Here is a 13,155-nt window from a genome sequence, read left to right on the forward strand (position 1 = left end):
CCCCGGGGGTATGTTACCACTTCCTCACTAATCACTTGATTAATATAATTACTTGGCTAATCGAATGAAAACTTGGTTTGATTTCTGGATATTGCCAGAAAAAACTTTTTAAAAATTTAAAAAAAAAATACCTTGAATAAATATCATGTGTTCTTGACTTGCCTGAACAACTCCCGGCTGTGCCTCATTTTTGTTATCAGTAAAATCAGACATGTGCAAAATTTCTTTGACAACTTATCTGTATTTCAAATTTGTATTCTACGCTTCTAAACAAAGAGAAAATCTACTTAACCAGTTGTGACTGATGATTATTTGAATGATTCTCTATAGGCCTGAGGGCATCGTACTGAATAAATTTGTATCATATCATATATGCCCAACATGACGTAATATAGAACAATGATGACAATATTGTGAAGTTTACAAGAGCACATCTGTGAGTGCTATTTTACACTAAACGTCACAACTGTGGATATTATGAACAATGGTCAAGTGATAAATAATAAGATTTGATTGAAAACAAGAATAAACAATTACGGACAATAGTGTATCTCTTATTTCCAGTCATAATCACCAATATGAGATATATATTTGGTTTCACCTTGACTGTTGTACAAGGTTTCTAAAATAAAAAAAAATGCCCTGGTATCCTCCCCGTATACAAGATATAAGTACATTCTTCATAGTCACTTATTAATAACTGTTATTTAACAGCCATTTACATTGTTGCTAAGTCGGCGCGGAATTTGCTGAGTCGGCGCGGAAATTGCTAAGTCGGCGAGAAACTTGCTTACATATCGCGGAAGTTGCTAAGTCTGCGCGGAAGTTGCTGAGTCGGCGCGGAAATTGCTAAGTCGGCCAGAAACTTGCTTACATGTCGCGGAAGTTGCTAAGTGGGCGCGGAAATTGCTAAGTCAGCGAGAAACTTGCTTACATATCGCGGAAGTTGCTGAGTCGGCGTGGAAATTGCTAAGTCGGCGAGAAACTTGCTTACATATCGCGGAAGTTGCTAAGTCTGCGCGGAAGTTGCTGAGTCGGCGCGGAAGTTGCTAAGTCGGCGAGAAACTTGCTTACATATCGCGGAAGTTGCTAAGTCGGCGCGGAAGTTGCTAAGTCGGCGAGAAACTTGCTTACATATCGCTGAAAGTTGCTGAATCGGCGCGAAAGTTGGTCACATATCGACGATCGTCGCCATGGGCCATTGCACGTTACCAACTTCAACCTGATTGCTATAAATATACCACCCGGATTGGCCATTCAGAGTTGACCAAGTTCAAGTATCAGTGGGATGAGCATTTTTTTGGGGGGGGGGCGAGGGACTTTTGTGTTTATTTTGTGTTTATTGTCAAATCACATTGAATGTTTTTACACTACATTTCGCGTTTTGTTGTAACCCTTTATACGTTTGCGTAATTTATCGACTACCTGGCGAGTGAAACTGAGTTCCGGTGTTGTCATCTGTACGCAGACTGTGTTATTTTTAGCCGATGCTTTCAATGTATAACTTCGAATCTTTACTCCAGACAAATGCCAAACCCCGTCACCGTTGTCAATGACGTCATCAATACACTCTTCTCTGTAGGCCGTCACATGTTCCCTCAAAGCTGCTTTCTCTCTCTCTATTCTATCAATTCCAAAGTCGACAACTTTCTTCCAAAATGTCTCATTAAAATACGTGTACAGTTGATAGTCTGCAGTGTTCCATTCCTTAATTCGTTCCTCCATCCAAGGAGTTACTTTTCTAACTGTATTGTGATTACGCGCATTTTGACTGAAGTACACAATGTCTCTGATGCCCCAGCACATGGCATGGCGTAACAAAATCAACGATTCATCAAAGTACTCCGCAATAAATACAAAGTCAAACATGTCGGCAACCATTTTAATGGTGTTGCGGATCTTCGGTGGTGACATCCAGTCAATGTTGTTGAATCCCAGGTCATACAAATAGTTGTTTTTTGTATAAGGGTTACGGTTGTAGGTTTCTGGAGCTTCTAAAAACGTTTGTAGTTGACTGACATTTCCGGCCTCAACTTTCAAATAATTTCCCAATTTGTAGTAGTTGAAAAGTGACTCAAACTGAATCACTGGGTTGCGTAAAATCGTAATGTATAGTGCATCATTTGGCATCAGCTGACGGATATCTGAAAAAGACAATTTGAGATATAATTTGATCATTCAGTTTGATTTGTGGTAGCTAGTCCTCGGAGATGGTTTGAGAGAGTTGATTTTTTACCCAATCCATGAGCGCCATGATGACGCACATAAGGGAAACGAACATACCATTTAGGCAACAAATTGACTTTGGGAGAGTTAAATACAGTTCGTATCTGTGTTTTATAAAACGATGGATGTTAATTTTATGATTCGAGAGTATGAATGCGATAGGTCTCTCATATTACTGAGCCATGTTTATTTTAGCAAGTTACCATTGCCAGATGTTGCAACAATGAGCAGTAATAGGGTTGAAATTACCAACTACTAGTAGCTGTGAGTGACATGTGGTCCACAAATATAATACAATATCGTTTTCAAGGGTGTTATGAATTGTTTATTGAATTATTCAATGATGCAATTTATTTTATATGTTAAGTGTTACATAGTTTAAAATTCTCAGGCTGGATATCCACGATGTCATTCTATAACCATTTCCATCAATATTGTCAGGATATGGAGAGTCAATCTTTAGGTATATTAACTTACCGCTAACATTAAGTCTAGCGTGGTGAGTAAAGATGTTGTACTGATTCCAAGGGACACGAATGATCTTACGTATATTGAACATGTTGGGGGTATCCAAATTGGTGCCCGTCGTTTGGCAGTACAAGCGTTAAGTTGTGTGTATCCGCATACCGTAACAAAATGTTCTGTAAAGTGCTGCTTCCACTCTTGTGAGTTTTCAACATCACCAAATTACTTCTTGGCGCGCAGGACAACTGTTCATCAAATTTATGTATGTCGTGTGTATTACTTCCATTCATGCGGGCTTTCGGTGTATGTGGAGAAATGCGTTGATTGAAGTTCAACTTTTCATCCAGTAGAAAAAGAAGACAAGAAGACATTAACTATTAGATTAGATTCTAAACCAATTTACAATCTTAATTTGAGGGTGAATGCCGCTCAAAACAAAACAATCGGTGACAGTCTAGAATAAAACCCAAAGGCGGTCATTAGTCGTGAATACTGCGTCCCCAATATTGGAGCACTTGTCATTATGGTGATATTCAATCGCACACACGACACGATGACAATCACTCACCTTCTGATACATGTCCCTGGTATCAACATATCTTGGTGATACTGCCTCTCTGCAATTACAAATATAAACAGTCAATAATTTAAGGTTTTATTCATTGCTTAGTGTATGGTATGCTGAGAAACAGCAGAATTTAATTAACACCGTGCCTTTTTAATGTATTTGTTATGATAAATTATTGGGTTAGTCCAGTGCTTTTGCCATGCCAACTGACCGGGGTATATCTACGTTTCTATGAATCAAGTTATACTAAATATCTACGAATATCTCCAGGACGGCTACTTGATCAATGAGGAAACTGATGTCGAACATGAAAAGAAACCACTTTCTGGTCTTGCAATATATATAACAGGAAACACAATTACAAGATTATGCTTTCAAACGCATTACAAAAGTAGGTTTTCGTGCCTTGAGCACGTGCTCACATGTTTGTTGTGTCTGTGTAATCGGAGTTGTCTTAACACCCGATCCTGGCGATCCCTCAGGCTACTAACATCCACTAATTTGCGATTCTTGTTTGAATAAGTTTAAAATGACGAGGACGTTTCTACCAATCAGGTCAATTCACAGGTCGTTTTCACCAATCAGGTCAATTCATAAGGCCGTTTCTACCAATCAGTGTTCGATTCACAGGGCCATTTCTACCAATCAGGTCGATTCACAGAGCCGTTTCTACTAACCAAGTCGACTCACAGGGTCGTTTCTAGCAATCAGGTCGATTCCCAAGGCCGTTTCTACCAATCAGATCGATTCCCAAGGCCGTTTCTACCAATCAGATCGATTCACAAGGCCGTTTCTACCAATCAGATCGATTCACAAGGCCGTTTCTACCAATCAGATCGATTCCCAAGGCCGTTTATACAATCAGATCGATTCCCAAGGGCGTTTATACCAATCAGTGTTCGATTCACAGGGCCATTTCTACCAATCAGGTCGATTCACAGAGCCGTTTCTACTAATTACGTCGACTCACAGGGTCGTTTCTAGCAATCAGGTCGATTCCCAAGGCGGTTTCTACCAATCAGATCGATTCCCAAGGCCGTTTCTACCAATCAGATCGATTCACAAGGCCGTTTCTACCAATCAGATCGATTCACAAGGCCGTTTCTACCAATCAGATCGATTCCCAAGGCCGTTTATACCAATCAGATCGATTCCCAAGGCCGTTTATACCAATCAGGTCGATTCACAGGGCCGTTTCTACCAATCAGGTCGATTCACAGGGCCGTTTCTACCAATTAGGTCGATTCACAGGACCGTTTCTACCAATCAGATTAATTCACAGATCTGTTTCTACCAATAAGTTCGATTCATAGGGCCGTTTCTACCAATCAGGTCGATTCCCAAGGCCGTTTATACCAATCAGATCGATTCCCAAGGCCGTTTATACCAATCAGGTCGATTCACAGGGCCGTTTCTACCAATCAGGTCGATTCACAGGGCCGTTTCTACCAATCAGGTCGATTCACATGACCATTTCTACCAATCAGATTAATTCACAGATCTGTTTCTACCAATAAGTTCGATTCATAGGGCCGTTTCTACCAATCAGATCGATTCACAAGGCCGTTTCTACCAATCAGATCGATTCCCAAGGCCGTTTATACCAATCAGATCGATTCCCAAGGCCGTTTATACCAATCAGGTCGATTCACAGGGCCGTTTCTACCAATCAGGTCGATTCACAGGGCCGTTTATACCAATCAGATCGATTCACAAGGCCGTTTCTACCAATCAGATCGATTCACAAGGCCGTTTCTGCCAATCAGATCGATTCACAAGGCCGTTTCTATCAATCAGATCGATTCACAAGGCCGTTTCTACCAATCAGATCGATTCATCGGGCCGTTTATACCAATCAGATCGATTCACAAGGCCGTTTATACCAATCAGGTCGCTTCATCGGGCCGTTTATACCAATCGGATCGATTCACATAGCCGTTTCTACCAATCAGATCGATTCACAAGACCGTTTCTACCAATCAGATCGATGCACTAGGCCGTTTCTGCCAATCAGATCGATTCACAAGGCCGTTTCTGCCAATCAGATCGATTCACAAGTCTGTTTCTACCAATCAGATCGATTCATAAGGCCGTTTATACCAATCAGGTCGATTCACAGGGCCGTTTCTACCAATCAGGTCGATTCACAGGGCCGTTTCTACCAATCAGATCGATTCACAAGGCCGTTTATACAATCAGATCGATTCCCAAGGCCGTTGATACCAATCAGTGTTCGATTCACAGGGCCGTTTCTACCAATCAGATCGATTCACAAGGCCGTTTCTACCAATCAGATCGATTCACAAGGCCGTTTCTGCCAAACAGATCGATTCACAAGGCCGTTTCTGCCAATCAGATCGATTCACAAGGCCGTTTCTACCAATCAGATCGATTCACAGAGCCGTTTCTGCCAATCGTTTGGATTTACAAGGTAGTTTCTACCAACCAGGTCATTTATATTTTAGAAATGCATGTTTTTTTTTAGATTCTTATTCCATTCATTACATACAATTATGTATATTAAATTTTATTTTGTAACATTCATTTCTATTCGACCCCGATTTGCATTTTCATGACCAGTGACAAAAATTTTACCATACTCAACAGTGAAAATACATCTCATTTTCCGCCTCATCATCACCTACACGAAACATTTTAGACGTGCATTCGATGTCATTAAACTGTCATAGCGAGCGTATACAACTCGATGTCCCATAATTCACAAATTATGAATTCGGCGCAGTGTAGTCATCGTTAGTGGGTTGGCTTAAATATCCTCAGAAATGAAAAATGCTCACATTCAGTGTTTCAGTGTATACAGTAATAACGGGATCATGACTGCTTACTACCTTTATAGGGGCGCTGTGTCGCAGATACCACACTCCACAGAACTGGACACTGTGTGTACATTTTTCTTCTTCAAAATGCTGAAAATTAACTGGTTTTTTCCCCACAAATACATGCTATTTACATTTACTCTACATAAGTAATTATTTATATGTTAATTGCTTGTCGGTGTTTTTATTCTTGGCTGCACCTAGAGCCTAGATCTTATTATAAACCATTACCACCCACAGAACTATACATATAATAGACCATATATATAGAGTTCTACAGTTTGCCCCCCCCCTAGTTGACTTATAATTCCCATACGCGACAGTCACATGAACAACGATCCCATTAGATTAATTCAACTATACGATTTTCTCTGAATGTTTTCTTATAGAAGTTTGTCAATTCTGTGTTCAGATTATTGTTCATGAGACATTCAGATAAGAATCTAACAAGTAATTGTTTAGTTTCAGCTGCTACAAAATGAGGAATGCTAAATCCAATTGAATGACTTCAATTAACAATAAATTTACATATTTACGTGTAATGAACGGAATATGAATTTATAAATAATAATTGTGTTTTTTAAAATAATATGTGAAAAATATAATTCAGAAAAATCTGATCTAGATTCCATTCATTGTATGCAAATTAGGAGTCTTTTAGTAGAAAACCTTGCCCTTGTCCCATTATTTGAGGGTAACGTGCACAGAATGCTGATTAGTGGTACAAATAGCGCCATGTTTTGTCCTCAATGGCTGTAAATTGTAGAAAAACACAAACACATTGCCGCGCACTATTCAGACAATAACTAAAAGGGTTGGGTCACCACTTTTCTTTGATAGTATTCACACTGCACTGTGTTTGTGTACACTTCGTCTGATGGCAGACTAAGTCGCTGCAATAGCGATGAATGCAACTAAATACCACGTTTAGAATAAGACGCAGTTTAACTAGGGCATGCACGCATTGACAATACATGTCTTTAATTGAAACGTTTTCAGATCAAGATCAGATCAGTTATGGTGGTTTATTATAATATCACAACAACTTTGCAAGTATGCAGTAAATAACTTACTAATTTTATTGTGTGCGATGTCACAAGACTCAATATGGGTCATCGCTGTGCAATACAGATAATTATATATGAAAGACCGTTGAGATTGAAATCAACGTATATTAGTCCGCTCCTTTCGTTCTAGAATAGTACCACCGATGTAATTAGATATCGAATAATGAAATTAAAACAACTGATCAAGGTTCCTTTTATATATATATATATATATATTTATATTTAGACACACTTGTTGAATGTAGAATGTTATGGTTACGACTACAATGTTGCAGATGACCTCCGGGAATCATGATATCGATATCAGTGGCACGGAAGCGTTATAGGTATGTATCTCGTTTTTTTCGGATGCCACTGACACGATTGACACTGTTATTAACAGTTCAACAAGGTATGATTTCAGGTGAATGATTTATCGGTAACAGGCAATTCTTTCGGGGTGCAGCACTGTGCACACGAGGCTGGTTGAAAGCAAAATAGTGACTGCGTTATACGTGCGTTGAACAAAGCCAATGCAAACTACTTGGCTTTACATAAAGATGTACATACCTTATCAGGTAAATATAACAAAATACGTGACACAGTACAACGACCATAAGAGCGGAGAAAAGTTTCAAAATTGTAAATGACCTCTTCATTTTGCTGTCGTCTGTGTTCAACTTCAAATTCTATTCCCAAATCGATTGTCCGTCGGGTACCACGCTTGCATGAATGAGACGAAGATTCTCACCATACACCATAGCTTTGACGCGACATTGTGTTGTTGTGCAGCCCACTGAGCCTTTTCAGAATAATGACTAAAGGGCATGACTTCCTTGGTATTCTTTTAGATGCTATGCTGCACGGGGCATGTAGCATGGCGCTGTTGGGTGTTTTCTAGTCTTGTGTGAAACCATAGACAGTATATATGGTTAGACTGCATGTGTGACACCTTTATTTTAACTCACAGGGAGTAGGAAAAATGTATTATTACAAAAAATATTATGTTTGTTTGTCTTTTATCTAGCCCCTCTGTACATCTGTATAGTCGGTTGTTTTTTCTAACTGCCCTCGCCGCCTATTTGAGAGAACAGTCGTAAAATTCGACTACTTGTTTACAACTTGTTTTCAAAAATAGATATGTTATTTGACTAGAAATTAACAATTTTCCTTTCATTCATTGCTGTTGTCGGGTAAACAAGTGCGCTGGCCTGAATCGCAATATAGGCACATAACCCCTGTGACATAACCTAAACATCATGAATAAATTAAATTAAGTTATGTTTTGACGTGCTGGGAGAGAGCTTCTACCACAGGAAGTTGAAATAACCCTCTGGTTGAAATATTACCATTCCAACGGCTACCGTCAATTCAAGGGACGCATTCAAGGTATGTTTATTGTTGCTAGCGCCCTCCAGTGGTGAAGGAAGAAATTTGAACTACATAAAATATTACTTTTAAAAAATGACCAAACATTGGGTGCAGTTGAACTATTAATCCTGTAGTTTGATGTTTGGAATTTTTCTCGAAATTTGGCAAATTGCATACTTAGTTTATTTGTTTAATATGCCCTACATTACATCTGTATATGCGGGGTGATACTTATAGCAGCGAACCGACTGACTGATTAAACGTTTGATTTTTTCGACCACTTGCATATTGTATACATGCTGAATATAATTCGTAAACTGTGGTCAATACTCGGGGGCGGAGCTACGTCACGGACGTTCCACGTTGCTAAGACGTGCACCACTGTACCATGCATTTCTATGGGCTCTGTGCGCGCTGCTATGGAACGCCGGTCGAGCCGGTGAAAATTCGAGAAAACAACGCAAACTCAACTTTGAAGTAATCCTGAACAACCAAATTCATATATGTTACACACGTATGGCTAATCTTGTTACACTGTTCAGAGGAGTCACAACAACCATCCCAAAGTTCCGGTTTTTGCGAGTTTTTGGCCTTTGTTTTCACCGCGAGGGTTGCCAGGCGGTGAAAATGCCCGGATGTCCGCCCCGAGGATCTGCAAACCCAAACATAAACCAAGCAAACATTTCAAAAACGTCGTCGTAAACAAGCAATCACCCAATCCCAGGAAAATACAAATCAAGTACAAACAACCTTGAACACTTCCGCCTCCGATGTACTATACTGTATAGAGTCTAGGTTCCCTACTCACTATAAGTTACATCATCTTATGTGCAGCAGTTGGACTGATCTATTTTCAAATTACTCAACTATTGTATTTATTAAGCTTTAAAGTGTTCACGTGCGCGTAAATATACCCCTGAAAAATGTATATGTAAAACCCATCACGACGTTGACCACGTACCAATCCTTGACAGTTTTTAACTTCATACCTGTGTCATCCTCGCTGTCCACTCACAAATCGGGCACCACTGATGATATCATTGTACGTGCATTAAACTGTCTATTCCGACCATAGTTCCATCTTTAAAGCTCTATGGGTCGATAACATAATGTATTATGTCATAAATGTGGGAAAAAAGGCACAACTACATGTATACAATGGTTCAAAAGTTAACTTACCTGCCGTACCCAACGTGTGAAAAATGATGACCACTATTCATATATCATGATGTGAAAGCTGGGCTTCCGTTGGTTAGTGTATGTTCAACAGTATTATTTACCATATTCAACAATGATCTTATAGCATGGCTGGTATCTCCATACCGATGTGTAGTTATGCTAATGGGGTGACATAAACATTCTTAAATCTCCCCAATCAACAGATCTCACTATACTGTATAATTAGCTTGAACAATAAATTAATCGTCAGTAACAATGGATCTTGTCAAACTCTAGTCAAACCAAATCTCTCTAAATACAAATGCATGGTCCTCGAAACAAGATAACACTCGCTTTGCAGATAACAATTACACGGAAGAGGTACTCGACTCAACGCAAGAACATGAATATTTCTCCCAGATAGTTCAGCATTTATTTCATAACCACCCTACAGCACTGGTGCTGGCTACCACTCGACCCCCCATCCCCGGTTGGGCTATTATCTTCCATGTATTTCTATAGTAAAAAAATATGAAAGGGAGGCATTACGTCATTATACAGTCATATGTGATACGGCATATTACGCAAGGTGTCTGTGACACGCATGTTGTATAATAGGTAAACACGTTTGGTATTTCTGTTTCCACTAACGACTTCCTTGTTACATACTCCCAATAATTTTAATGTTTTGATTCAGAGAGAGGATGCATAAACTTGAAAAAGTCTGAAAAAAGAAAAACTATAGATTTTAGAAATTATGTAGACAATTATTAATAAACTTGAAAAAGTCTGAAAAATTAAAAAACTATAGATTTTAGAAATTATGTAGACTCGAGATGTGGAAATGATTTCTGAATGAAGTAATATAATTAAAAATCGCAGTATTGTCATAATGGTACATCCATTTTCATAGAATTAAGATGATTAAAAACTTCTAACCACAATTCAAAAAGTCTATAGAGACTGTAATTCTAAACGGCTATAGAAAGTTTGTAGATATTCTGTAAACTTTTTCAGAAACTCATCACAAAGTCTATAGACATTCTATAAAATTTCTATTGTAACTCTATAAACAGTTATAGAAAATTATAGATGTTTTGTAAACTTGTTCAGGAACTCATCAAAACTTGTATAGACATTTGCTCATTCATTGCAAAGTTTACTTTATAAACTCATTTGCATAACTTATGCAACGTGTCATATTTTATAGACGATACACAGTGACTGTATTTAAGGATGATTGCCAAATTCAAATATAAAAGCAAAATACGGTTGTGTCATCTTCAAACTATTTTGTCTGCAAATGAAACTTGAATCCAACAGGCAAAAAAGCAATTACATTTGGACAAATAATCGATCTACAGGCTCTATAATGTTTAGATAGCATATTCTCGAATCAGTCTGTAGGGAGATCCGGTTCGAATGCGTGATTTTATGCCACAGTACTGGCGCGTTTCAACCCATATTTTGTTTTACTATAATAGGGTGTGTTTGCATATAACATTAGCGGGTATCAAAGATTGTGATAAAGGAACGAGTTGTATAAACAAAGATCAGTGATTACGTGAAATAGATACCAGGAAGGGGGGGGGTAAAGAAAGATATATAACATTTTACTATTTAATAATTTATTAAAATACATAATTTTCTCCAACTCTCTGTGGTCACACTAAATAAGTGGCCATTGATTTTGTTATTCATGTATGCTCTGCAATTTCACTGATTGCCTGCGCCTAACTACAAGCAGCTACAAATATTTGAGCTAAAAACAACAGTAAAAGTTAGCCATATTGTGGGAGGCGCCTCAGTGTGACCAAGTATGTACGTTGAGGGCGCTCACACTGTGGGATTTGTAGCACGCTGTCGGAGTATAAGGGTTCATCCCACTAATGAGAACTCCATAGACGACAACTTGGCATATGGGTAAACTTGTCTAAAACAACAGGTTACAAAAATCTAAATATTCCTATAATTTGTTAAAACCACATATATCTTATAGAATTCTGACCAGAGAAACACATGTTGGCCAGCACAAAATATGCATTCAACTCATATTGTGGGGTTCATGACATGCTATCAACTCATATTGTGGGGTTCATGACATGCTATCAACTCATATTGTGGGGTTCATGACGTGCTATCAACTCATATTGTGGTGTTCATGACATGTTATCAACTCATATTGTGGTGTTCATGACATGCTATCAACTCATATTGTGTGGTTCATGGCATGCTATCAACTCATATTGTGGTGTTCATGACATGCTATCAACTCATATTGTGGTGTTCATGACATGCTATCAACTCATATTGTGGTGTTCATGACATGCTATCAACTCATATTGTGGGGTTCATGACATGCTATCAACTCATATTGTGGTGTTCATGACATGCTATCAACTCATATTGTGGTGTTCATGGCGTGCTATCAACTCATATTGTGTGGTTCATGGCATGCTATCAAATCATAATGTGGTGTTCATGACATGCTATCAACTCATATTGTGGTGTTCATGGCATGCTATCAACTCATATTGTGGTGTTCATGGCATGCTATCAACTCATATTGTGTGGTTCATTACATGCTATCAACTCATATTGTGGTGTTCATGACATACTATCAAATCATAATGTGGTGTTCATGGCATGCTATCAACTCATATTGTGGTGTTCATGACATGCTATCAACTCATATTGTGGTGTTCATGACATGCTATCAACTCATATTGTGGTGTTCATGACATGCTATCAACTCATATTGTGGTGTTCATGACATGCTATCAACTCATATTGTGTGGTTCATGACATGCTATCAACTCATATTGTGGTGTTCATGACATACTATCAAATCATAATGTGGTGTTCATGGCATGCTATCAACTCATATTGTGGTGTTCATGACATGCTATCAACTCATATTGTGGTGTTCATGACATGCTATCAACTCATATTGTGGTGTTCATGACATGCTATCAACTCATATTGTGGTGTTCATGACATGCTATCAACTCATATTGTGGTGTTCATGACATGCTATCAACTCATATTGTGGTGTTCATGACATGCTATCAACTCATATTGTGTGGTTCATGGCTTGCTATCAACTCATAATGTGGGGTTCATGACATGCTATCAACTCATATTGTGTGGTTCATGACATGCTATCAACTCATATTGTGGTGTTCATGACATGCTATCAACTCATATTGTGGTGTTCATGACATGCTATCAACTCATATTGTGTGGTTCATGGCTTGCTATCAACTCATAATGTGGGGTTCATGACATGCTATCAACTCATAATGTGGGGTTCATGACATGCTATCAACTCATAATGTGGGGTTCATGACATGCTATCAACTCATATTGTGGTGTTCATGACATGCTATCAACTCATATTGTGGTGTTCATGACATGCTATCAACTCATATTGTGGTGTTCATGACATGCTATCAACTCATATTGTGTGGTTCATGGCTTGCTA

General features: G+C 38.6%; 1 pseudogene across 1 annotated transcript; it reads right to left on the bottom strand.

The window, feature by feature from the left end:
• Window positions 1-1,315: 1,315 nt before the first annotated feature.
• Window positions 1,316-7,942, bottom strand: LOC100368174 (galactose-3-O-sulfotransferase 2-like; annotated as a pseudogene). The gene is made up of 4 exons (XR_013419828.2): window positions 7,713-7,942; window positions 3,260-3,308; window positions 2,704-3,026; window positions 1,316-2,144 (listed from the first exon to the last, which is right to left on the bottom strand). The product of XR_013419828.2 is annotated as a galactose-3-O-sulfotransferase 2-like (transcript).
• Between the last annotated feature and the right edge of the window lie 5,213 nt (window positions 7,943-13,155).

The sequence above is a fragment of the Saccoglossus kowalevskii genome, chromosome 12 (genome assembly GCF_978046115.1).
Source record: "Saccoglossus kowalevskii chromosome 12, keSacKowa6.1, whole genome shotgun sequence".
Lineage (NCBI taxonomy): Eukaryota > Metazoa > Hemichordata > Enteropneusta > Harrimaniidae > Saccoglossus > Saccoglossus kowalevskii.